The following is a 23,673-nucleotide window of genomic DNA, read 5'->3' on the forward strand; positions in this document are numbered from 1 at the left end:
AAGCCCTCAGGGGTGTAAGACTTTGTTTCTGTAGGTGTGCCTTTTAGTCAGATTGGCGAAGACTGGATGTCAGCCGGCGGCCTCCATCGAGTGCTTTTGTGGAGAGATTGTGCACAGAATGAATGGAATAAACCGAGGGGGAAGTCCCACCCAGAAGAGAAATAATGGCAGATGCTTTTTATAGAGCAACCCACCAAGAAGCTCAGAGCAACATACTAACAAAGATTCAAGTGCCCAGAGGGCAGCAAATAGCAATTGAGGTTCAAATGGGGGCTGCTGCGGAGAAAAGACCGGAAAGCAGCTCAGACTTCACGCCGGGGTCAGTGCTATGCCAGCTCAAGTTATTCAACCCCAGGTCCACAGCCTGGAAACACAGTCTTAAAACCACACCCCCAAATTAGCCTCAGAGAACTATAATTTCACTCCAATATCATTTTTATTGTGCGATCAAAAGCACTATCTGCTTCCCTGAACTACAATGGGTACATGTAAAAAAAAAAAAATCTGAGTTTTTGTGACTGCATAATAAACTGATGTTTGGTTTGAAGACAACCCTTAAATTCGTGGTGCTTGGTGGCAATAAGACAAAGGTTAAGAAGAGGCAGAATGTGTTCAACCACTGGGGCTTGGCTTCGGAACTGTTTTCCCCCAGAAGTTTTCGTATCGAGTGGTAAATTGATGCAATTGAACATTTCTAAGCAACCAAAATACAGTTATTTGAGATTAAACAACACCAAGTTGGGCATGGCACTTGGGATTCGTGGGGTGGAAGGGTCAGGAGTTTGAGACCAGCCCAAGCTACAGAGCGTTTTTGTGAAGGTGGATGGGCACCTTCCCTGTGGCTTCGCAAATGCAGGCTTTTGGTTTGCCAGAGTACCAGCCAGGTGGGCCGGAAGCCTCCAGAAACACCGTGTGCAGGGACACACGGGTACAGGGTGTTGGGTGGAAGTGTGGTCGCTGTGACCAGATACCTAACTAAAGGAGGGGGGACTTACTGTGGCTCTCACGGAGCACTGTGCGATGGTAGGAAGGCATGGAGGTAGGAGGGTGAGACACTGGTCACATTGTGTCCCCAGCTGGGAAGGGGGGGGTTAGGGAGGGAGAGAGGGAAGGAGGGGTGGGGGTGGGGGAATGCTGGTGCTCAGCTCGCTTCCTCTTTCCCCAGCCCATGAAGGGCACTGCCCGCATGCATGTAGGGTGTGTGATGGATCACCGTCCTCCAGGTGTGAGGTGGTCGTTGCACTCCTGAACTGTCACCAGCTGTGACTGTGGGAAAGGGAGCTGCCCACTCAAGACTGCTCCCTTTCTGTCAAGGAAGTGGGGAGGAGCTCATGAGGCCTCCCCTCCCCGAGGGCTTATACGGTGAAAGGTTGCTAGAGGAGAAGGGCTCACAAGACCCCTCCCCATCCATCCCCAAGGGTTCATAGATAATCTTTTGTTGCTCTTTTGTTTGTTTTTGAGACTGGCCTTTTCTGTGTAGCCCTGGCTGACCTGGAACTCTCTCTCTATGGACCAGGCTGGCCTCGAAATCTTAGAGATCTGCCTGTCTTGGCCTCCCTCCCGAGTGCTGAGATGAAAGGCTTGCGCTGCTGCCGCCGCCGCCGCCGCCGCCGCCGCCGCCGCCACCAAGCAGTTACTGGAAGAGAAATTTTTCCTCTACTGCTATAACTGCCCATAAAGTTTCCCACCCTCCTATAAGAAAGTCCAGCCATACTCATTGGTTCACAAGCCACGTTGGGTGCAGTCATTTCTTTGTCCCTGTCCTTGGTCCCCTATCTGGGGTGAGCAGATGTTTCTTCGGGATTCCTTAGAAGTTCACACACTTGGAGCCCCAGCAAAGGACCCGACAGAACCAAAGATGAGTTCAAGAGGAGCGCTTGCATTGTCTGCTGTGCGTGATGAGACGTGTGGCTGAAGCTAAGCTGTCTGAGGGTTCAGCATCCGTGGACATAACCCCAACATGTTGTCGTCCATGTGGTGCGGACGGTCCTGCCTTCTTGCTGCAGTGAGGATTGCCCTGTCTCCTGTGGGTGAAGATTCTCGACATGTGAATCCTGGGGTGGTCGTCTTCCTCTGTGTGGGATGCAGTGGCGGGCCTTCCTGATGCATGGGGTCTACACATGAGTGCGGGATGGCGGACAAGCCAGAGAATATATTACGATCTGAAGGTAGCGTGTATGGGAAGGGATGGTAAGCAGACTGTGGTATCGATCACATGACTCTGGACCGTAAGACATGCAAATGAGGCTGAGCTATCTGCCCAGAAAGAACATGCCTGAGTAAGGAGGGACACGTGGATGCTACCTTTTGCTCTAAGTTAGCAGGAAAGGGGCTGGTGAAGGTGGGGGAAGGAGATGGAGTGCTGGAGAAACTTGCTGTTTCTCATGGCTGGCAGGGGAAAGGAAAAAAGTACAAATCAGACTGTCGCTGAACAGTCCCTCCTGGGATCCCCAAACCCAGAACTCAGGAAGAATTAGACAACGAGGAGGGAGGGAGGGAGGGAGGGAGGTATAAATTATAGAAGCTAGCCTTTAATACAGAAGAAAGGAAAATCCATTCTATAACGTGCAGATGGGGGACTTAATAATGGTCCAGTACAGGAAACGATGATAATCAGGGAGTGTTTTGCCTTGGGAAGAGACTTTGAACAACAGATGGGGGACCCTCTCACAGTGTGGACTGTGAGACTGTAGGACATGGGGGTGTAGGCAGAATATTCTGCCCCACCAGCCAGCTTTCAAATAATCGCACAAAGACTTATTTTTAATTATAAATGCTCGGCTGACAGCTTAGGCTTGTTTCTAACTGGCCCTTATAACTTAACCCATTTCTATTAATTTACTTGCTGCCACATGGCTTTATTACCTCTATCCCATTTTGTGTGTTCGACTTGCTCGTGGCTGGCTGGCTTCTCCCCATGTCTCCTAGCAACTCTGCCCTTCTTCATCCCTGCGTTCTCTTCCTGTCTGCAAGTCCCACCTAACCTCTTCCTTCCTAGCTATTGGCCATTTAACCAATGAGAGCAATACACCTTTGCAGTGTACAAAAAGATTGTTCCACCACATGGGGGCAAATGGGGTTAGTCTGAAAACTATGCAAATGGAGCAACTGAGCGACATAGCTACCCATGCCTCTTTAAGACAAAGGCTGAATAATCTGGGGCCGTATGAGGAAAGTCAGTCACTCTGGAGTGGTTGCATATGAACATGAAGTAGAGCAGGTTATTGTCAGCCGTGGTCCCCGTGAGCACCAGGGACTGGAGGAAAACCGGAAGCACAGGCACTATTGAGTGCACTGCACACGAGAGAGGACGTGTCTGATGCCTGGTTCACTGTGCCAAACAGGGCCGTCTTCCTTGGAGCGTTAAGAAAGAGGCTGATTCCCAGGGACCTCAGGACGGCTGTGGGGCTTTTGTGATGGTGCTGAGCTCCCTGGTAGAAGAGCATCATTCAGGCAACAGAGGCTTCAGCGGGTCTGGATGGTTTACAGAGGCAAGTGAGTCAGGTTCCTGTAAAAACAGACAAAGGGGGTTAGAAACAGAAAGAGCAGACACGGACCCATCTGTGCAACCTGAAAGCAAATGTGGGAGGATCTGTGTTGAGTTGGAGTTTATAGGGAAAAATAAAAAAGACTGACAGCCAAGTTCGTTGCTTGTGAGCGTCCAGAAGGCCAGGGTGAAAATACCAGTGGGAGAGCAGTGAAGGTGCAAAGGCTGTGCTTGCCCGCATCCCCACCCCGAATAAGCCAAGTACATTTCCTCCTGCAAGAAAAACTAGTGGGAGGGTGGAAACTGCTGGCCCAGCCTAAGGCCTTCCGTGATGCTTTGAAAGAAAATGACTCCTCAAGGGAATGGCACTAGGAGGTGTGGCCTTGTTGGAACAGCTGTGGTCCCTAGCCGCTCACTCCTGAGCACTTACTTGGAAGGGGTACTTACCTGGAATGGGTACTTACTTGGAATGGGTAGGGGGTGGGCCTTCAGAGACCCTGCCCACCCTCCGTAAAAGGTTTCATTACGAGTTGTGCCTCTGAGCGTCCTACAGATTTGGAGATTCATCTGGAAGTAAATGAGGAAAGGCATGCCCCCAAAGCCATAAGGTGTTAAATGAAAACCCCAGGGCCAGGAGTGGGTTACTTCAGAGACCCCGGAGGCCCCTGAAATGATGGAGGCTATTGACGCTTACGCTGCTTGCATTCCAGAATTAGACAATAAGACCCTAAAGCTGAAGATGGAGCCATCAGCTGGGACCGGGCTGGAAACGCCTTCCCTCTCTGGCTAGCTCTTGTGGTGCCGGAGGGCGGGATGCAAGCTGCTGAGGGAGAATGTCACCAACAGCTCTACTCAGCTCTGGATTCTGTGTACTTCACAATCAACACGCCAGGAAAGGTGTGCCCACTGGGGCAAGAGAATGGGTCCTCCTGAGTCGCCAGCGGCTGTGGTTAGCTGTAAGAGACCTGCCCAGGATTGGGCTTGTTACCTTTCCCTTGTGGGAGGGGAGGAGCTCGGGAGATTCCGCTCCTGCCCCCAGGATTTACAGACACTTAACAGTTCCTGAGGATGGCTCATGCGATCTCATCCTCACCAAGGATTTAGACAGTTAAGGGGGGGGGGGGCTAATGAAGCTCCACCCCCCCACCCCAGATGATTCTACTGGTTGCTGGGAGGGAGAGGACTCATGGCTCTCACCCTCCCCATGGATATGTCGTTAGTAGTTGCTAGGAAAGAGAGATGTTTTTCTTCAGTGGTGTGACCACGAGTCACCGTGCTCCTGTGAGTAACCCCGGTTAAACTCAGTTCACAAAGCCACATTTGGGTGGAATTATTCCTTTGTTTCTGTTGTTGGTGCTCTCCTGATGGAAAAAAATCCAAGAGTCCAGTAATGGTCCGATCCGTGAGGCTGGATGTCTCAGCTAGTCTTAAGTATATGCTGTAATCCCAAAGAAGTAGGCTCTAATCCCAGCGAAGGAATGGATTTGCCAGTGAGTGTGAGGGCAAGCAGGCAAAGAGTGAGAGCTTCCTTCTGCCATGTCCTTTACATAGGCTGCCACTAGAAGGTGTGACCCAAATTTAAGGTGGGTCTCCCTGCCTCAAAAGATCCAGATTTGGGTTGGGGATTTAGCTCAGGGTAGAGCGCTTGCCTAGCAAGCACAAGGCTCTGGGTTCAATCCTCAGCTAAAAAAAAAAAAAAAAAAAAAAAAGAAAAGAAAAGATCCAGATTTCCAGATTTAGGGTGGGTCTTCATACCTCAAATGAATCAATCAAGGAGAAAAAAATATCCCTCATAAATGTACCCAGCAGCTTGGGTTTTAGTTAATTCCAGATATAGTCAAGTTCATGGCCAAGAATAGCCATCACAAACTCTATCTTAGGGGAAAGGATGGTCAAAAGCATTTCAAAGCCAGATGTTTGGCACACACCTTTAATTTCAGTACTCAGGAGGCATAGGTAGGCAGATCTCTATGAGTTCAAGGCCAATCTGATCTACATAGCAAGTTCCAGGCCAGCCAGGATTGTGCGAGACCCTGTCTCAACAAAACAAATATTCCAGCAAATAGAACTAGGAAACATGCAGGCATCGCTATTCTAATATCTGATAAAATAGACTTCAAACCAAACTAATCAGAAGAGACAAAGGGAGTCACTGCGTGCTATCAAGGGCACAATCCATCAGGAGGACATGGCATCCTAAGCCTATATGCACTCATCACAAGTACACCCAATTTCATAAAACAAGTCCTACTAGATATAAAGTCACAGTATTAACCCCAATACAACAATAAAATTAGAGAGAAAAAGAAGACATTTCAACAGGTACCAGTGAAATTGAGATATCATTAAGGACATATCTCTTTTTTTGTTTTTGTTTTTTGTTTGTTTGTTTTTATTTTTTGAGACAGAGTTTCTCTGTGTAGCCCCGGCTGTCCTTGAACTCACTATGTAGACCAGGCTGGCCTTGAACTCACAGAGATCCACCTGCCTCTGCCTCCCAAGTGCTGGGATTAAGGCATTTGCCACCACCACCCAGCAAGGACATATCTTTTCAAATGTCTATGATACAAACTTTAAAATATTGAAGAAGGAAACTGAAGGAGATACCAGTAGATGGAAAGACCTTCCATACTCATGATTAGAAGGATCAATACCGTGAAAATTATCTTTACAAAAGCAACCTACAATTCAATATCAACCCCATCAAAATTCCAACAGTGTTCTTCACAGAAATAGAAAGGAACAAAATTCATACGGAAGGACAAAAGAGACCCAGGTATCCAAAGCAACCTGAGCTAAACTTAGCTTTAAGGTATACTACAGAGCCATAGTCATCAAAATAACATGGTACTGGCAAAAAAAAAAAAAAAAAGGCTGGGTGGTTGTTGTGGGACATTAGTTGAAGATGTGTTACATTCTTTTATGCTGTGGAATATTGTTTAATGATGCAAAGATGTGTTGCATTCTTTTATGTTGCATTTGTTGCAGAAGAAAGGATAGGCAGGGCTGGCAGGCAGAGAGAATAAATAGGAGAAAAAAATCTCAGCTCAAAAAAAGAAAAGTGAGAAGTGAGAAAAGGAGAAGAGGATGCCAGGGGCCAGCCACCCAGCCACACAACCAGCCAGGAGTAAGAAGAAGAAAGATATATAGAATAAAGAAAGGCAAAAAGCCCAGAGACAAAACATAGTTAAAGAGAAACAGGATAATTTAAATTAGAAAACCTGGCTAGAAACAAGCCAAGCTAAGGCCAGAGCATTCATAAGAATAAGTTTCCATGGATTTATTTGGTAGCTGGTGGGCCCACAACGAGTAAAAAAACAAAAAACAACTATAGGGGGTGGAGATGCAGATCTTTATCCCAGCACTTGGGAGGCAAAGGCAGGCGGATCTCTGAGAGTTTGAGGCCAGCCTGGGCTACATAGTTAGGTCCAGGACAGCCAAGGTGACACAGAAAAACCCTGTCTCAAAAGAAAGAAAGAAAAGAAAAGGAAAAAAGGATATGTAGATCAATGGAATAAAGAACCCAGATTGAAACCCACACAGTTATGACCACCTGATACATTGGAGAAAAGACAGCCTCTCCAAAAAATGGTGCTATGAAAGCTGGGTATCTACAGGTAAAATAATCAAACCAGATAGATCCTTATCTCTTGCCCTGCACACAAATAAATAATAAATAAATAAACTTCAAATGGAGCAAAGATCTTAATGTAAGGCTTGAAATTCTGAAGCCACTGGAGCAAGAAGGAGGGCAGACTCTTCAAGCTATCAGCTCCAGTGTAGGCTCCTGATAGGACTCCAGGAGTCAGAAACAAGGCTGACATTGGTAAATGGGATCTTGGGAAAGAAAAAGGCTTCTGTATAACAAAGGAAATCCTTAATGGTGTGGAGAGACAGCCTACAGAATTGTCGAAAATCTTTGCTAGCTACACATTTTACAAAGGGTTAATATCTAAAAGGATAAATAACAACCCCCCCCCAAAAAAAAAACAAAACAAGGAAATAAACAAGTCAGTTAAGAAATAGACTATGGGAGGCTTAGTGCTGGAGAGCACTTACTGCTCTCCAGAGGACCCTGGCTGGGTTCCTCCTACCTGGAGTAAGCATCTCACAAGCTCCTGTAACTCAATCTCCAAGGGATCTGATCCCCTGAATAGGCTTCGTAGACACACACACACACACATGCACACACACACACACACACACACACACACACACACACACACACACAGCATTTACTCACACAGGCACATCTATACACATAAACAAAAATAAATAATGGAACTGAACAGAGAATCCTCAAAAGAAGAAACACAAATGGCTATAAATATTTTCATGGTGTTCAACATCCTTAGCCATCAGGGAAAGTAAATTAAAATTATTTTGAGATTCCATCTCAACCCATGTAGAAATGCCGTCATCAAGACGGTTGTTTGGCTCAAACTCTGCCACCCAAGCAGGGGGGTCAGGATCTGTCCCTGGTGAATGGGCAGGCTTCTGGGAATCTGGTGTCTGCGTGACACCTTGAACAGCCTTGGTGCAGTGGGAAGGGGCTTGAACCTGCCTAGGTTCAGTGTGCTGGGCTCTGCTGACTCCCCATGGGAGACCTTGATTTGGGGGATGTGGGAATACAGGGTGGCTTGGGAGAGAGGGCTGGAGGTGGGAGGAGGGGGATCTGTGGGTGGTATGTGGAGTGAGTAGAAAATTTCTTAATAAAAAAATGAGAAAAAAGAAAAAAAAAACAAATTATGGTGGCACATGCCTTTAGTTCTAGTACTCGGGAGGCAGAGACAGGCAGATAGATATCTGAGTTCGAGATGAGCCTGGTCTACAGTGAGTTCCAGGACAGCCTAGACTACATAGAGAGACCCTACCTCCAAAAATAAATAAATAAATAAAATAAAACAAAAAACAAAAACAACAAACCTAAAACAAACAAAAAAAAAAAAAAAAGGAAGAAAGAAAAAGAGAAGAAATCCCAGTAGACGCTGGTGAGGATGTGGAGAGAGGAAACTTAGCCCTGCTGGTGGGAGTGTCAACCAGAGCAGCCGCTACAGAGTCGGAGTCGGTATGATGGCTGCCGAGAAATGAAAAGCAGAGGCTGGAGGGAGAGAACTAGAAGTTAAGAGCACTTGCTGCTTCTTAGGAGAACTGGAGTTTGGATCCCAGCACCCACATCAGGCTGCTCCAGAGGCTTCAGTGCCTCTGGGCTCTGAGACCACCTGCACTTCCAAGTACACACCCACATGCAGACACACACCTACACACAATTAAAACAAAACAAAAAACAATGAAAAATAGAACTTGAAGATGATCCAGATCTCCCACTTCTAGGCATACGCTCAGAGGGCTCCATATCCTGCCAGAGATCCTTGTACAGCCATATTTGTTCTATTTCCAATAGCAATGATATGCAATTAGCCCAGATGTCGATCAACTGATGAATTGATAATGAAAATGTAGATCTTATGGAGCTGTGAAAAAACAAAATTTGCAGGAAATTTGCAAAATGTCCAGGATGGAACTGGAAAATACATTGAGGTAACTCATGCTCAGAAAGATAACACTACATATTCTTTTTCATATGCAAACCATTCTAACTTATATATGCATTTATGTTGAGGTGAGAGTGTGCATGGAGCCCAGGAAACCAGAAAGGGGTTTATGAGTGGGGAGTGATTCTTTGAATGGAGAGAAATAGAATGGATATGATTTAAAAGTAGTGAGTGTTGTGGGAATTCATTCGTTCAGCCAATGGCTTTGGGGTGCAAGCCCTAGGGCATGGCTTTGTCTGCATATATGACCCCTTAAGAGCTGAGGGAGAGGAGTCAGGCACTCTCTTGGGTGGCGAGGACCGGACCAGCCAGCGTGGAGCAGCTTGAGCTTGGTTCCCGGCTCCCCTGGGCAGAACGGCAGGACTCAGCAACTGGATCAGTGGCTGTGTCTTCCTTATTCTGTATCTGTGAGTGTATTATCCCCATCTTATACTTTAATAAATTCTTGAGATCCTTTAACAGACTCTCGTGAGTCTGTTTTGGGGACACCTTTTCTGATTGAATTTGATGCCCACTCCACAGGAGGGGATTCATGTTAGGTACTGTACACCTAGTCAAAAGCCCATGGCTGGGGAGATTGTGGGTCCTAGTGGGAAGCCACGGCCATTATAGTAATAAATGGACGTATTGTGCCCGTCGAATTGTATTCCAAACTGTTTCTGCCCGTACATCAGTGTTCTTATCAGCTCTGGTTCCAGGTGCTTCTTTTCACGGTGATTGCTGGTCACCAGAGACACTCTACTGGTCAAGGGGCAGACAGTAAATGCCTGTTGAGCGCACAGCTGTAGTAGGACCTCTGTGTCGACTTTTCTAAGGTTTGGGGAGCACTGGGAACAAGGGGCAGAAGAAGAGAGGAGCCCGAGGAAGGAGTGAGGAGCAGTGTGGACGGAACACTGACTTCTAAGCGTGATATGTCCGTAGACTCTTGGACTCATAGTAGCTGTGATTGCCTACACAGGATCTGCAAAAGATTGAGGCCCTCAGGATCCTGCTGTGTAGGAGGGAGGGACCTGTGGGGCCTAACCCTCCCTCAGGATTTATACATTGTCAATGTTGGTGGGAGAGCAAGAGATGTTTCCTTCAGTGTGTACCCACTGGTAAGGTGCCGGTGTCCTGGAAAGAACCCAAATGAAACTCACTGAGCCACACACACACAGAGGACATGGATGCTGAATGAACGTTAGAGGATGTTGGATGTAGGAAAGAGAGTCACAGGGTTGAGATGAACATGACCGAAATGCACTATGTACATGTAATAAAATCATAATGAAACATTATTATGATGCATAATTAATATATGGTAATAAGACATTTAAAAAATATGTAAGACTAAGAAATTTGTCTAGCTTAGCCATACTACTTGTCCTTAACAAGCTCACTGAGGTGTATCTAATGACATGCTTGTCTGTGTTGATTAAAGGGGACCTTGTTACTAGATGTTACTCACTGGGACCAGAATTACAGGGTTGAAATTAATCTCTTATTAGTCCTTCTCTGGGGAGAAATAAATCAAAGGTGGATATGAGCAGCTTACCACACCTGTGCCGGAGGCGGCGTGGTACAGACAATGATGGTGTTGGCGACTGCTAATGAGGGAGAGGAAGGAAAGATGAGGGTGAAGAAAATGCCAGAGCAGCTGTTTATTCTGTGGCTGCCGTGGCCCTTTCCCTGAGGTAAAGGCTCAACAGACATTTCAAATTTTTGTGATGGCACTCTGGTAATATCCCATTTGGAAACAAAGAAACTGAGGAAGATTCTAAGCAGCTTTCATCCTCTTCAAGGAAAAGCCTCTGAGGAGGAGAGGGCAGCCTGGGAAAGAAGGTGTTTCCTAAGGTAAACTGCCCCTGCAGCATGCTCAGGGCAGCCTGCCGCATTGACCATTAGGTCTCAAGCTCTAGGTGATAGGAAAGAGCTGCTGGCTGGCAAGAGAGCGGGAAGGCAGGAACCTCATGGGGTCATTGTGTTTAAAACTGAAGCTAGAAGTTAGTCAGCTTAAGAAATCAGAACCCATCACAGGGACCAGAACTCATCACAGGGAACCAGAACCCATCACAGGAACTCAGAACCCATCACAGGAACTCAGAACCCATCACAGGGACTCAGAACCAATCACAGGGGCCAGAACCCATCACAGGGAACCAGAACCCATCACAAGAACTCAGAATCCATCACAGGGATTCAGAACTCATCACAGGGACCAGAACCCATCACAGGAACTCAGAACCCATCACAGGGACCAGAACCCATCACAGGGAACCAGAACCCATCACAGGGACCAGAACCCATCACAGGGACCAGAACCCATCACAGGGACCAGAACCCATCACAGGGACTCAGAACCCATCACAAGAACTCAGAATCCATCACATGGAACCAGAACCCCCATCACAGGGACCAGAACCCATCACAGGGAACCAGAACCCATCACAAGAACTCAGAATCCATCACAGGGATTCAGAACTCATCACAGGGACCAGAACCCATCACAGGAACTCAGAACCCATCACAGGGACCAGAACCCATCACAGGGAACCAGAACTCATCACAGGGACCAGAACCCATCACAGGGACCAGAACCCATCACAGGGACCAGAACCCATCACAAGAACTCAGAACTCCCATCACATGGACTCAGAACCCATCACAAGAACTCAGAATCCATCACAGGGATTCAGAACTCATCACAAGAACTCAGAATCCATCACAGGGATTCAGAACTCATCACTGGAACTCAGAACCCATCACAGGAACTCAGAACTCCCATCACAGGGTATCAGAACCTGTCACAGGAACTAAGAATCCATCACAGGGACTCAGAACCCATCACAGGAACTCAGAACCCATCACAGGAACTCAGAAATCATCACTGGAACTCAGAACCCATCACAAGAACTCAGAATCCATCACAGGGATTCAGAACTCATCACTGGAACTCAGAACCCATCACAGGAACTCAGAACTCCTTACAGGGAACCAGAACCAATCACAGGGACTCAGAACCCATTACAGGGAACCAGTATCCCCATCCTCATCCACCTGTCAGTCCTCTCCCGAGGAGAGACACTTGAACAGTATTCATGACTAATTTTCACTTCTTCCTTTGTGAGAAAGCATATTTTAAAAAGCACATTGGAAAATTAGATTCTTTTGTGGAAGCAGCTAAAATTATTTAAATGAACAGAGCCTTTCACCTTGTATTTTGTGAGTACTTCACAAGGCTGAAGAAAATTTGGTTCCAACTAAAAATGTGAACAAGAGCAAAGCAAGCCAAGGATGTGACATGAACATGTCAGGAAACAGAACCTTCCATCTACAAAACTGTTCCCTGAAATTGTGAGCATAAGGCTAAAGGCCACGCAGGATGCTCTGAACTAAAGCTACCCAGCACAGACACAGGGGCAGATGGCAGTCGGGCAGAAGAAAGACCTCATAGGCCTGGAGTTATCTGAAAACATCTTAGGAAGTTGGGTTTTTTTTTTTGTTTGTTTGTTTTGTTTTGTTTTGTTTTGTTGTTGTTTCTGTTTTTCTGTTTTTGGTTTTTTTTGAGACAGAGTTTCTGTGTGTTGACTTGACTGTCTTGGAACTCTATAGACCAGGCTAGCCTCGAATTTACAGAGATGCACCTGCCTCTGCCTCCTGAGTACTAGGATGAAAGGTCTGTGCCGCCGCCGCCCAGCCCATAGGAAAGTTTAATATGACAACTGTGATTTTTTTTTTATTTTTAAAAATTGTGTGTGTATGTGTGTGTGTATACATATGTGTGGGAACCCATGGAGGCTAGAAGAGGGCCCCCCTTGGGTGTCGGAATCCAAACTCCTCCTCTTGTGATGGAACAGCAAGGGTTCTTAAACTGCTGAGCCATCTCTCCAGCCCGTCTTTATTTGGTGACTTTAAAGAACATGTGCTGCCTCTCTGATCAGGAAAAACAAACAACAATAAAAATGCAGACTCATTTTGAAAGATTGATAAAGGCTGGCAAGGAGACTCAATGTGCTTGCCACCAAGCATTGATGGCTTGGGTTTGATATCCAGGGCCCACATGGAAAATGTAGAGAATCAACTTTTGAAAGTTGTCCTCTGATCTCAACACTCACACTGTAGCATGCAAGCTCTCTCCGTCCCCCCAATAAATAATTATTAAACTAGGTGTGGTGGCTCACACCTTTAATCCCAGCACTCAGGAGGCAGAGGCAGGGGAATCTCTGAGTTTGAGGCTAGCCTGGGCTAGAGAGCAAGTTCTAGGTCAGCCAGGGCTACACAGAGAAACCCTGTCTCTAAAAACCATTTAATAATAATAATAATAATAATAATAATAATAATAATAATAATAATATAAAACAGTTTTTAAAAGATTGGGAAGGGCCGGGCGGTGGTGGCGCACGCCTTTAATCCCAGCACTCGGGAGGCAGAGCCAGGTGGATCTCTGTGAGTTCGAGGCCAGCCTGGACTACCAAGTGAGTCCCAGGAAAGGCACAAAGCTACACAGAGAAACCCTGTCTCGAAAAACCAAAAAAAAAAAAAAAAAAAAAAAAAGATTGGGAAGGGATATATGAAGGTAACTGGGATGGAAGTCAGCTCTGGGAGTCTGGGTGGAAAGAACCTGGTGCTCTATCTGTGTTCTAGTGCCTAGCATTATTGTTTGGATGTTGAATGTCCCCCTGAGTTCCACATGCTAAGTTCCCTTGGTGGCTGTGGTGGTTTGAAAGAAAATGGCCCCCAATGGAGTGGCACTATTAGGAGTCATGGTGTCTCTTCACAGCAATAGAAACCCTAACTAAGACAGAAGTTGGTAACAGGAGTAGGGTACTGTTGTGATAGGCCTGACCTTGCTTTTGTTTAAAGGAATATGGACTTTGGGACTGTGGATTAGAAAAGCAGTTGACCACTTTAAGTGCTGCTTAATGGACCATTCTAGTAGGAGCATGGAGGACAGTGGTGCTGAGGGTGGTTTGAACTGTGGGGGGCTGGCTCAAGAGGTTTCAGAGGAGAAGAATTTTAATATGTTGCCTAGAGATAGTTCTTGTGATATTTTGGCGAAGAATGTGGCTGCTTTTTGCCCTTGTCTGAAGAGTCTGCCTGAGGCTAATGTGAAGAGATTCGGATTAATTCTGTTGGCAGAAGAAATCTCAAAACAGCCAGAAAGGCGGAGTTGTGGGACACTTGCTCAGGAGAGCTGCTAACAGGGAGTGGAACCAGCCCAAGAGAAAGACGTGTGTTGCACTCACCAAAGCTGAACAGAGTTAGGGAACTGAAGAGCATTTTGACATCAGACATGGAGATGCAGAGTTTGGAGTTTGCCCAGCTGGTTTTTGGTCTTGCTTTGGTCCAGTATTTCCTCATTATGCTCCCTTCCCTATGTTTTGGAATGGTAGTGTATATCCTGTGCCATTATATATCTGCTTTTTGATTTTGATTTTATAGGGAAATTACAGTTAAGAGATTGCATGAAACTCAGAAGAGACTTTGAACTTGAGACTTTTAAATAAGTTTGAGATTGTTATAGACTATGGGGACTTTTGAAGTTGGCTTGAATGCATTTTTGCATTGTGATATGGCTAAAAGCCTTTGGGAGCCAGGGAGTGGAATGTGATGGTTTGAAAGAAAATGTCCCCTAAAGGGAGTGGCGCAATTAGGAGGTGTGGCCTTATTGAAGTAGGTGTGGTCTTGTTGGAGGAAGTGTATCCCTGTGGAGGCAGGCTTTGAGGTCTCAAATATGCTCAAGCCACACCTAGTGAGACAGATCACTTCCTGTTGCCTGCAAGACAAGATGGAGGACGCTCGGCTACTTCTCCAGCATCATGTCTGCCTTCACGCCACCATGTTGCACCATGATGATAATGGACTAAACCTCTGAAAACTGTGAGCAAGCCACTCCAATGAAATATTTTTCCTTTGTAAGAGTTGCCATGTCATGGTGTCTCTTCACAGCAACAGAAAACCTAACTTAGACAGTGGCACTACTGAGGAATGGTGGACTCTGTAGGAGGTAGAGAATAATAGAGATCCCTGAGTCATTGGAGATGGTGGGACCCTGCCCTCTTTCTCTTTGCTTCCTGGCCCCAAGGTGTGAAGTTTTGCTGGCCACGGGCCTCTGGTTGTCGCCATCCAGCACTCCCACCAGAGGCGTGTGTTTTTCTGGGCTTGATTGGAACCCAACTGTGAGCTACACAAACCTTTTATCTAAGTTAATGACACCAATTTCATTATGTTGATGGAAAACTGGCTGAGACCCCTAAGAATCAATTCTCTTCATCTTCTTCCTTAATAGGTTCAGGAGTCCAGGTGGCAGGAGAACTTAATGAGCTGAAAACTTTATGTTTAATAATTCTGTGAATGAATTCAGTAGCTATTACCTTTGTTTGCTTTGTGGTGGTTTGGGGGGATTATTTTTTTTTAATTAGATTTATTAATTTTACTTTATATGAATGTTTTGCCTACATGCATGTATGCATACCACATGTGCTTGTCACTCTTGAAGGTCAGAGGAGCGTACCAAAATCTCTGGAAATGGAGTTGTGGATGGATACAAGCCACCAAGTGGGGACTGCGAACTGAACCTGGGTGCTTTGTAAGAGTAAAGAGTGCTCTTAAGTCCTGAGCCGTTTTTCCCACCCTTGTTTGTTCTTGTTGAGACAAGAGTCTCACTTTGTCGCCCTGGATAACTAACTTGTAATTCCCTATGTCGACAAGACTGGCCTTGAACTTGTGGCAATCCTCCTGCCTCTGCCTCTTGAGTGCTGAGATTATGGTGTGCACCAGAGCACCCAGTCTGATTGTGATTTTAACATTTTTTATTTAATGTGTATATGTGTGTGCCTGCAGAGGCCTGAAGAGGGCATCCAAACTGGAGTCACAGGTGAGCCACCATGTGGGTGCTGGGAACCAAATCCAACTACCCTGCAAGAATGGCCAGTGTTTTTAACAACTGAGTCATCTCCTCAGCCCTTTGACTGTTTTTGAAATACCAGTGCTGGGGCTTCCTCCAAGAAGCCCTGATTCAGTGGATCTGGGGTGAGGCCTCGACATTATTTGAGAGTTCTTCAGGTGAAAGTTATTGTTTAATGAGTTTCTGTTTATGATAATAAAAAATTCCTGGAGAAGTACAGTAGTGGTGATGATATAATACTGTCAATATACCTGAGGCCACTGAGCTGAAATAGCTAGATTGTCATCTTAATAGCTATACAGTACCACAACAAAACAGACCCTCCCCGTCCCGGGCAGCCGCTCTCTACAAGCACAGGGCGGGACCTGGTTGATGTATATGCTCAGGATGCATGAAGTCCTGGGGTAAATTCCCTAAAGGGTTTTTCTCAAAGCTACAGCGACATCTTATGAAATGGCTGACCTGATATAGATCCCAGCTGTCATAAGGTATTTATTACTGTGATGAACACCAGGACCCAAAGCAACCTGTGAAGGAAAGGCTTTATTTCAGTTTATGCTTCCAGGTAACAGCTCATCACTGAGGGAAGTCAGGACAGGACCTGGAAGCGGGAGCTGATGCAGAGGTCATGGTAGAGGCTGCTTTCTGGCTGGCTTCTCGTGGCTTGCTCAGCCTGCTTTCTTATAATACCTGGGACTACCAGCTCAGGGAGGGGCACCACCGACAATGGACTGGGCCATTCCATATCATTCCCTAAATGAGAAAATGTAGCACGGGCTTTCCTGTAGGCCAGTCTGGTGGGGACATCTTCTCAGTTGAGATTTCTTCTTCCCAAATGATTCTAGTTTGTGTTAATTTGACATAAAAGTAACCAGCACACTATCTGATATAAATTAAAATTAAATACAAAGTTTTTTTTTTATTTTTTATTTTTTTTCTCAAGACAGGGTTTCTCTGTGTAACAGCCCTGTCTGTCCTGGAACTCTCTTTGTCATGGCTGACCTTGCACCCACAATGATCCATCCACCTGCTTCTCAAAGCTATTTTTAAAGATTTATTTTTGTGCATGAATGTTTGCTTGCATATATGTATGTATGCCATGGGTGGGCCTGGTGCCTTCAGAAGCCAAGGGAGGGCTTTGGATCTCCTGGAACTGGAGTTATAGATAGTTGTAAACTTTCATGTGGGTGCTGGGAACTGAATCCAGATCCTCTACAACAGCAGTGACTACTCAAGGCATGTCTCTAGCTCCAAGCACAAAGCGTTTGATTTGCCTAACGCCTCACAGGGAGTAAGTGGCAAAACCAGGTCCCAAACTTATACCTGACCCACTTTCCCAGGTCATTACATTGAAATTAATCAGAACAATGATGTCAGCAAGATGGTGGAAAAGAAACACCAGAACCCTTTCTCTCTGTGGGCACACCCATCCAATAACACTTAATACACATTTTCTCCTTATGAGAAATTCAGAGACGAGGTGAGAGACTCCCACATCCTGAACAAGCACAGAACCACACATATCAAAAGTGGTTGGAAAAGTCAAGATATTCTGTGACCATAATCACGACCCTCAGCACAGCTCCGTACAACCAGAGACAGCAGTCCACACATTCTTCCTGGGAAAGGAGGGAGTTGGACTTAATAGTGGTAACGTGTCCATAGTCCCAGTGGAATCAATGCAATCCCTGTTGATGCCCCAATAGTAACTTTCAGTTATAAAAAGAACAACGTTGAGGTTCATTTGACATCATAAAGGGTCCCAAATAGACACAGGAATCTTGAAGAATTACAAATCTGGATGCAGCACAGTTGCCGGTTTCAACATCTATTTCAAAGCTCTGGTCATTAAAACCACATGACGCTATTACACTGCTATTATTACTGACATACAGATAAATGGAGCAGACTAGGGAGCCCAGAAACAAACTCATCCATGTGTGATCAATCAGTTTCTAAAGAGAGTACCAAGAATGCACAATGGGGAAAGAATAGTTTTCAACAAATGATGCCGGGAGAACTTGCAGAACAATGGAGTTGAACGCTGACCTCCTTTACTTCTCTGTTACTGTAATAAACACTGACCAGTACCAACTTGGGGGAGAAGGGGCTTTATTTGGCTCACAGGTTACAGTTCACCTTTGAGAGAAGCTGAGGCAGGAACTGAAGCAGAGACCATGGAGGAACGGTGCTTACTGACTTGCTTCCCTGGCTTGTTCAGTGACTTTACACAGCCCAGGATCAGCTCCCCCATTAGGCTTGACCCTTGTGCATCAATTAGCAGTGAAGAAAATGACCCAAAGGAGGTGGAAAGATTTTAAGAGCTAGAGGCAGTGGATGATTCCAAAGAAACAGGATCTTCCAAACACAACAGGACTGACACACATATGAACTCACAGTGAGGGAGAAAACCCATCAGACCTGCACAGGTCAAACCAGACAAAATTCCAGCACTGAGAAGGAGAAGTGAGCACAAAGTCCCACTCCTAACCAAGAAGCTATTGGCAAATTGATACCTGATGGGAGTAGGAACCAATCCAGTGGAGGGTCACTGGTCTATCAACCACCATCCAGGGCAGGCCCTATGCTCAGGAGAAGCTGGCCAATACAAAGTAGACACTGTGGTGGGTTTTGTGGGCTTTTGTTTTATTTTGTTGTGGCACTTCCCTTATTGTTTTTTTTTAATTTTGTCTTGCTTTTGTTGTTGTTGTTGTTGATTTTTTTTTTAGAGAGACAAAGAGAATATGACATTGGATGGATAGAGAGGTGGAGAGGATCTGGGAGTTGGGAAAGGAAAAAGGATATTATCAAAATATGCTGTATAAAAAAACTAAACAAAAATAAAATTATTAACAGAGAGCAAGAAGAAAAACCTCACAAACAAGGTCACAGGTCAATCCAATGAGGGTGGTTCCTTAGTTGAGGGTCTTCGACCTAGATGTATCAAGTGGATGACCGAAGCTAACTATGGCAATCGCTTATCTTCCATCATACGGAAAAACTGACTCAAAGTAGATTCCAAACTTAGACATGAGACCTGAAACTATAAAATCTGTAGAAGAAGATCAGCAGGAAAGGTTCAAACGATGTTCCTGGTGATGCACAAAAGACCTTCTACAAGTTCAATATCCCTTCATGATCAAAGCCCCGAAGAAATGAGAAGGGGCATGACTCAGTGTAACAGAGGGCATATGTGAGGGGCATGCAACTAATGGTATTCTAATGGAGAAACATTTCCTCTAAAATATTGTATGAGTCATGGGTGCCCAATCTCTGCTCTTACTAATACAGTGTCCAAAGTCTTAGAGCAATTAGATAAGAGAAAGAAATCAAAGGGATAGAAATAGGAAAGGGAGAAGTGAAATTATCCCTATTTGAAAATGACATGATCCTATACTTTAAAAACTCTACTGGAATATTCTTAGACCCAGTGAACACTTCATCGAAGTGGCAGTATGAAAAATAAACACACAACAGGTAGAGCCTTTCCTATACACCAGTAACAAACTCACCAAGAAGCCGGAGGAACAATCCCACTCACAACAGCTTCAAGAAAAGAGAAGGAGAAGGAAAAGAATACTGTGAAAATATTGTACTGCTGAAAGAGATTCCCATCATCAACCCAAATCCCACCAGAGTCCAATGACATTCTTTACAAAAGTCATGAAAAACAAAACCACTGAAATTCATATAAAAGTACAAAGGCCCCAAAATAGCGAAAGCAATCATCCATAGGAAGATCAATGCTGGGCATGCCACAATACCTATCTCAATATCTACGAAAGAGCTGTGGTACTGGAAGAAAAATACCCACAGGTCAAAGAAATCTACCTGGCTACCAGCACCCAATGGTTGAGGAAAGTGTAAAAACATGCACTGGAGAAAGAGCGTCTGGAACAAGTGATACTTGGGGGAACTGGAACTCCAGATGTAGACACATGAGACTAAATCAGTGGTTCTCAACCTTCCTAATACGGTGACCCTTTAATACAGTTCTTCATGTTGTGATGACCCCAACCATAATGTAAATATCTGAGTTTTCCGATGGTCCTAGGCAAAACCTTGTGAAAGGGCCATTCAACCCCCAAGGGGCCACGACCCACAGGTTGAGAATCACTCAACCAGATCCATGCTTACTCTTCACACAGATCAATTTAAAGTAGAGCAAAGACCTTGAAACTTTGAAACTGTGTAGAAGGAATCAGGGAAGACGTTTCAAGATATGGGCATAAACAAAGCTTTTGAACAGGAAGTCAATAGCACAGGAAACAATCAGGAGAATTGACGTGGGGTCACAGGAAATGTAAAGGCTTCTGTAAAGTGAAGGAAGCGATCAGCAGGGTGAAGAGACAGCCTATAGAACAAGGGAAACTTTGCCCACTACACATCAGATAGGGATAAATATGATGTTATATAAAGAAGTGCAAATTTAAAACCAGTAGACAAGGTCCCCCAGTCAATAAATGGATAATGTAACGGCTTTAATTGCTTGCTACATGTCACTAAGGACTTCAAGTCTGAAAATGGAAAGGGGTTGAAAAATACTGAAAGCTGGGCGGTGGTGGCACACTCCATCCCAGCACTCGGGAGGCATAGGCAGGTGGATCTCTGTGAGTTCGAGGCCAGCCTGATTTACAAAGCAAGTCCCAGGACAGCCAGACTGTTACACAGAAAAAACCCTGTCTCAAAAAAACAAACAAAGAATTGACAAAAAAAAGTATTGAAAATGTGGAATAGTAAATGACCAAGGTAAAGAAAGGGGACATGGACCAGGAATTAAAAAGGAGTGAGTGTAAACAGGTGAAAGGGGAAGAAGATTTGGACGGGAGAAACCGTGGAAGAGAGCAGGAGAGTTGCGGGGGTGCGGAATTCTCAGGAAAATGAAGCATTTCCAAATAGTTAAAAAAGTTATTTTTAGCGGGGCAGTGGTGGCACACGCCTTTAATCCCAGCACTCAGGAGGCAGAGGCAGGCTTTGAATTTGAGGTTAGCCTGGTCTACAGAGCAAGTTCCAGGACAATCCGGGCTACACAGAGAAACCCTGTCTCAAACAAACAAAAACAAACACACAAACAAACAAAACAAAAAATGTTTTTAAAGCATGAAAGGGAGCAAAAAATACAAATTGAAGGCTTTTTTTTTTTTAACCCAATAAAGGAAACTCAAAATACTACTAAATTCATTTGGTGCCCGCAGGAGAAAAAAAGAAAAAGTGAAAAACAGGGAAAATGAAAACCACTGGTTTAAAAAAAAAAAAAAGTATTTAAATTAGATGAATATATGGAAGAGAATAACAAAGATATTTAAAAATATTTAAAAAAATACAGCGTGGTAAAAATCCTGCTGAACAATTGCAGGGGAGGAATCACAAAAAGAAGCCGCTTTGGATCCTCAAAACCTGGGGACCGGCCCCAAAAGGCCGGGCATAGTGGCCGCACCCCTTCAAACCTGGAAGGCAGAGGCTGGCCCATCTCCATGAATTTGAGGCCAGCCTGGGCTATACAGCAAGTTCCAGGCCAATCAGAGCTACACAGCGAGACTCTGTCTCAAAACAAATAAAATGGTGGAGACTGCCGGTTAAATGTCTGTTGAGCTGTGGACTCTTGCCTCTCCTGCGGCTGTTGTTGAGTGTGCATCACACAAGTGTCTGATGAAGTCAGAGCTGTCTTCATAGCATCCCTTCTCTGCGTTTCAGCGGCCTCCTCCAGCCACACTTAGCTTTGTATTGATCACACACCCCGCCCCCTCCCCACCCCCACCCGGACACTGGGTGACCGCCCCAGCTGAGGGATGAGGGTCTCCCATGTATGTTCAGAACATGGGAAGCAGTCACAGCGCTGAGATTGGTACAGGCTGAGGACCTGCAGGTCTTCCAGGATACCGGTCACACCTACTATGGATAACACGGATCGCCCTGGAACTCCAGAATGCACAGGCTCTTCAGTAGGAAATGACAGATACTTAGCTCTGGAATTTGATCCACCCACTGGCCTGAGGCTCAGGGCTGTATCAGACCCACTACAGCTGATGAGATCTGCCCTAGCCTTCTAAGGAAGGCTATCACTTCCCAGCCAAACCTGGCTCCTGCCACCAGGTTCCTTTGGCTTCTCAGCCGACCCCTCCTGCTTTCCACGGCCACCTCTCTGGGCCTTCCCTCACCCATGGGCAACAGCAGGTCAAGCTGAGGCTTTCTGATCTGTAGATATTTCCTGTTCTGAGGTAGCTCGGTTTTTAACAACGGTCTCTCTCAGGATGGTGCCTGGCCACTGCCCTCAAACTCATATAATATGGCTGAAGGGGATTTTTCTTCTCGGCAGCGCGGTCTGCTGGAGGAATCATTCATTGTTCTGCCAAAACCCCACCACAGGACTTGAGGTTTTTGAGGACTGTGGGCTCTTGCAGAAGGCAGGACTGTCCCGGTTTCGGAAATGACTTCCGAGTCCCCTTCCCCACGTGGGGAACTGAGCGACTGAGGCTGAGTTCTGCTTGCTTCTCCGCAGGTCGCGTCTTGGTTTCTGAACCCTTTTGCTGTGGGATATTCTGTATGTCCTGTGGGAGCCTGTTCTCGGGTTCCTCATGGCTTTACCCAGCAAGTCCGCATAGAGAATGATTAAGACCATGGGCCTGAGTGCAGGTGTCTGAGATGGTCTGCACTTGGCTGTGCTGGGGGATGGTCTGTATGTCAAGTTGCTCTGATTGGTCAATAAATAAAACCTGATTGGCCGTGGCTAGGCAGGAAGTATAGGCGGGACTAACAGAGAGGAGAAATAAAAGAACAGGAAGACAAAAGGACTCACTGCCAAGCCGCCTGCTAGGACAAACAACATGTAAAAATGCTGGTAAGCCACGAGCCACGTGGCAGGGTATAGATTTGTGAAAATGGATTAATTTAAGATATAAGAACAGTTAGCAAGAAGCCTGCCACAGCCATACAGTTTGTAAGCAAAATAAGTCTCTATGTTTACCTGGTTGGGTCTGAGCAGCTGTGGGACTGGCGAGTGACAAAGATTTGTCCTAACTGTGGGCAAGGCAGGAAAACTCTAGCTACACCCTTTCCTGGCACCTTTACTTTCTTTGTGGATTTCTGAATCTTTTCTCTACTTCTCTGTTTGGGATAATGTCTTTTTTTATTTTTTTTTTATTTTTTATTTTTTTTTTCTGATTCAGATCCTTTCCTTCACCACCTCTCACAGAGGAAGCCTCTAGTCTGCCATCTTATCTGGAAGCTGGGTCTTTTTAACAGCTTATTCAGTTATACAAAGCAACAGGTACATGTGCTTTGTATTGTACTTACTCATCTCCCTCTGCTAGTCCCTTCCCCTAGCCTAACAGTCACTTTCCTACTTTCATTGTTTTTTAAATCTACACTCTCCATATGAGAAAAAATGCTATATTTTTCTTTATGGGTCTGGCTTATGTGACCAGAATTTTTAAAAAAAATCCCAATTCTTTAAAATTAGCTTGTAAAGGGTTGGGGATTTAGCTCAGTGATAGAGTGCTTGCCTAGCAAGTGCAAGGCCCTGGGTTTGGTCCACAGCTCTAGAAAAAAAAATTAGCATGTAAAGTAATGGCTTTCATTATGGCATTTTCATAAACTTTCATTTCACTGATTCTCCCTCCTGCTTCTCTCCTCCTTTCCCTTAATAGACCTCTTTCCCTTCTCTGTGTCTATAAGACCTCCTTTTCTCCCTCTCGTGTTCCCATTTTTAATTCTACAATCTATAGCTCTGCAGTGGTTTGAATGAA

General features: G+C 45.4%; 1 long non-coding RNA gene across 1 annotated transcript; it reads right to left on the minus strand.

Moving 5' to 3' along the window:
• Positions 1 to 420: 420 nt before the first annotated feature.
• Positions 421 to 4,581, minus strand: LOC121832073 (uncharacterized). The gene is made up of 4 exons (XR_013042436.1): positions 4,182 to 4,581; positions 3,952 to 4,054; positions 1,715 to 3,508; positions 421 to 1,636 (listed from the first exon to the last, which is right to left on the minus strand). It is a non-coding gene; the product is annotated as an uncharacterized LOC121832073 (long non-coding RNA).
• Positions 4,582 to 23,673: the final 19,092 nt, after the last annotated feature.

This window comes from Peromyscus maniculatus, chromosome 9 (genome assembly GCF_049852395.1).
Source record: "Peromyscus maniculatus bairdii isolate BWxNUB_F1_BW_parent chromosome 9, HU_Pman_BW_mat_3.1, whole genome shotgun sequence".
Lineage (NCBI taxonomy): Eukaryota > Metazoa > Chordata > Mammalia > Rodentia > Cricetidae > Peromyscus > Peromyscus maniculatus.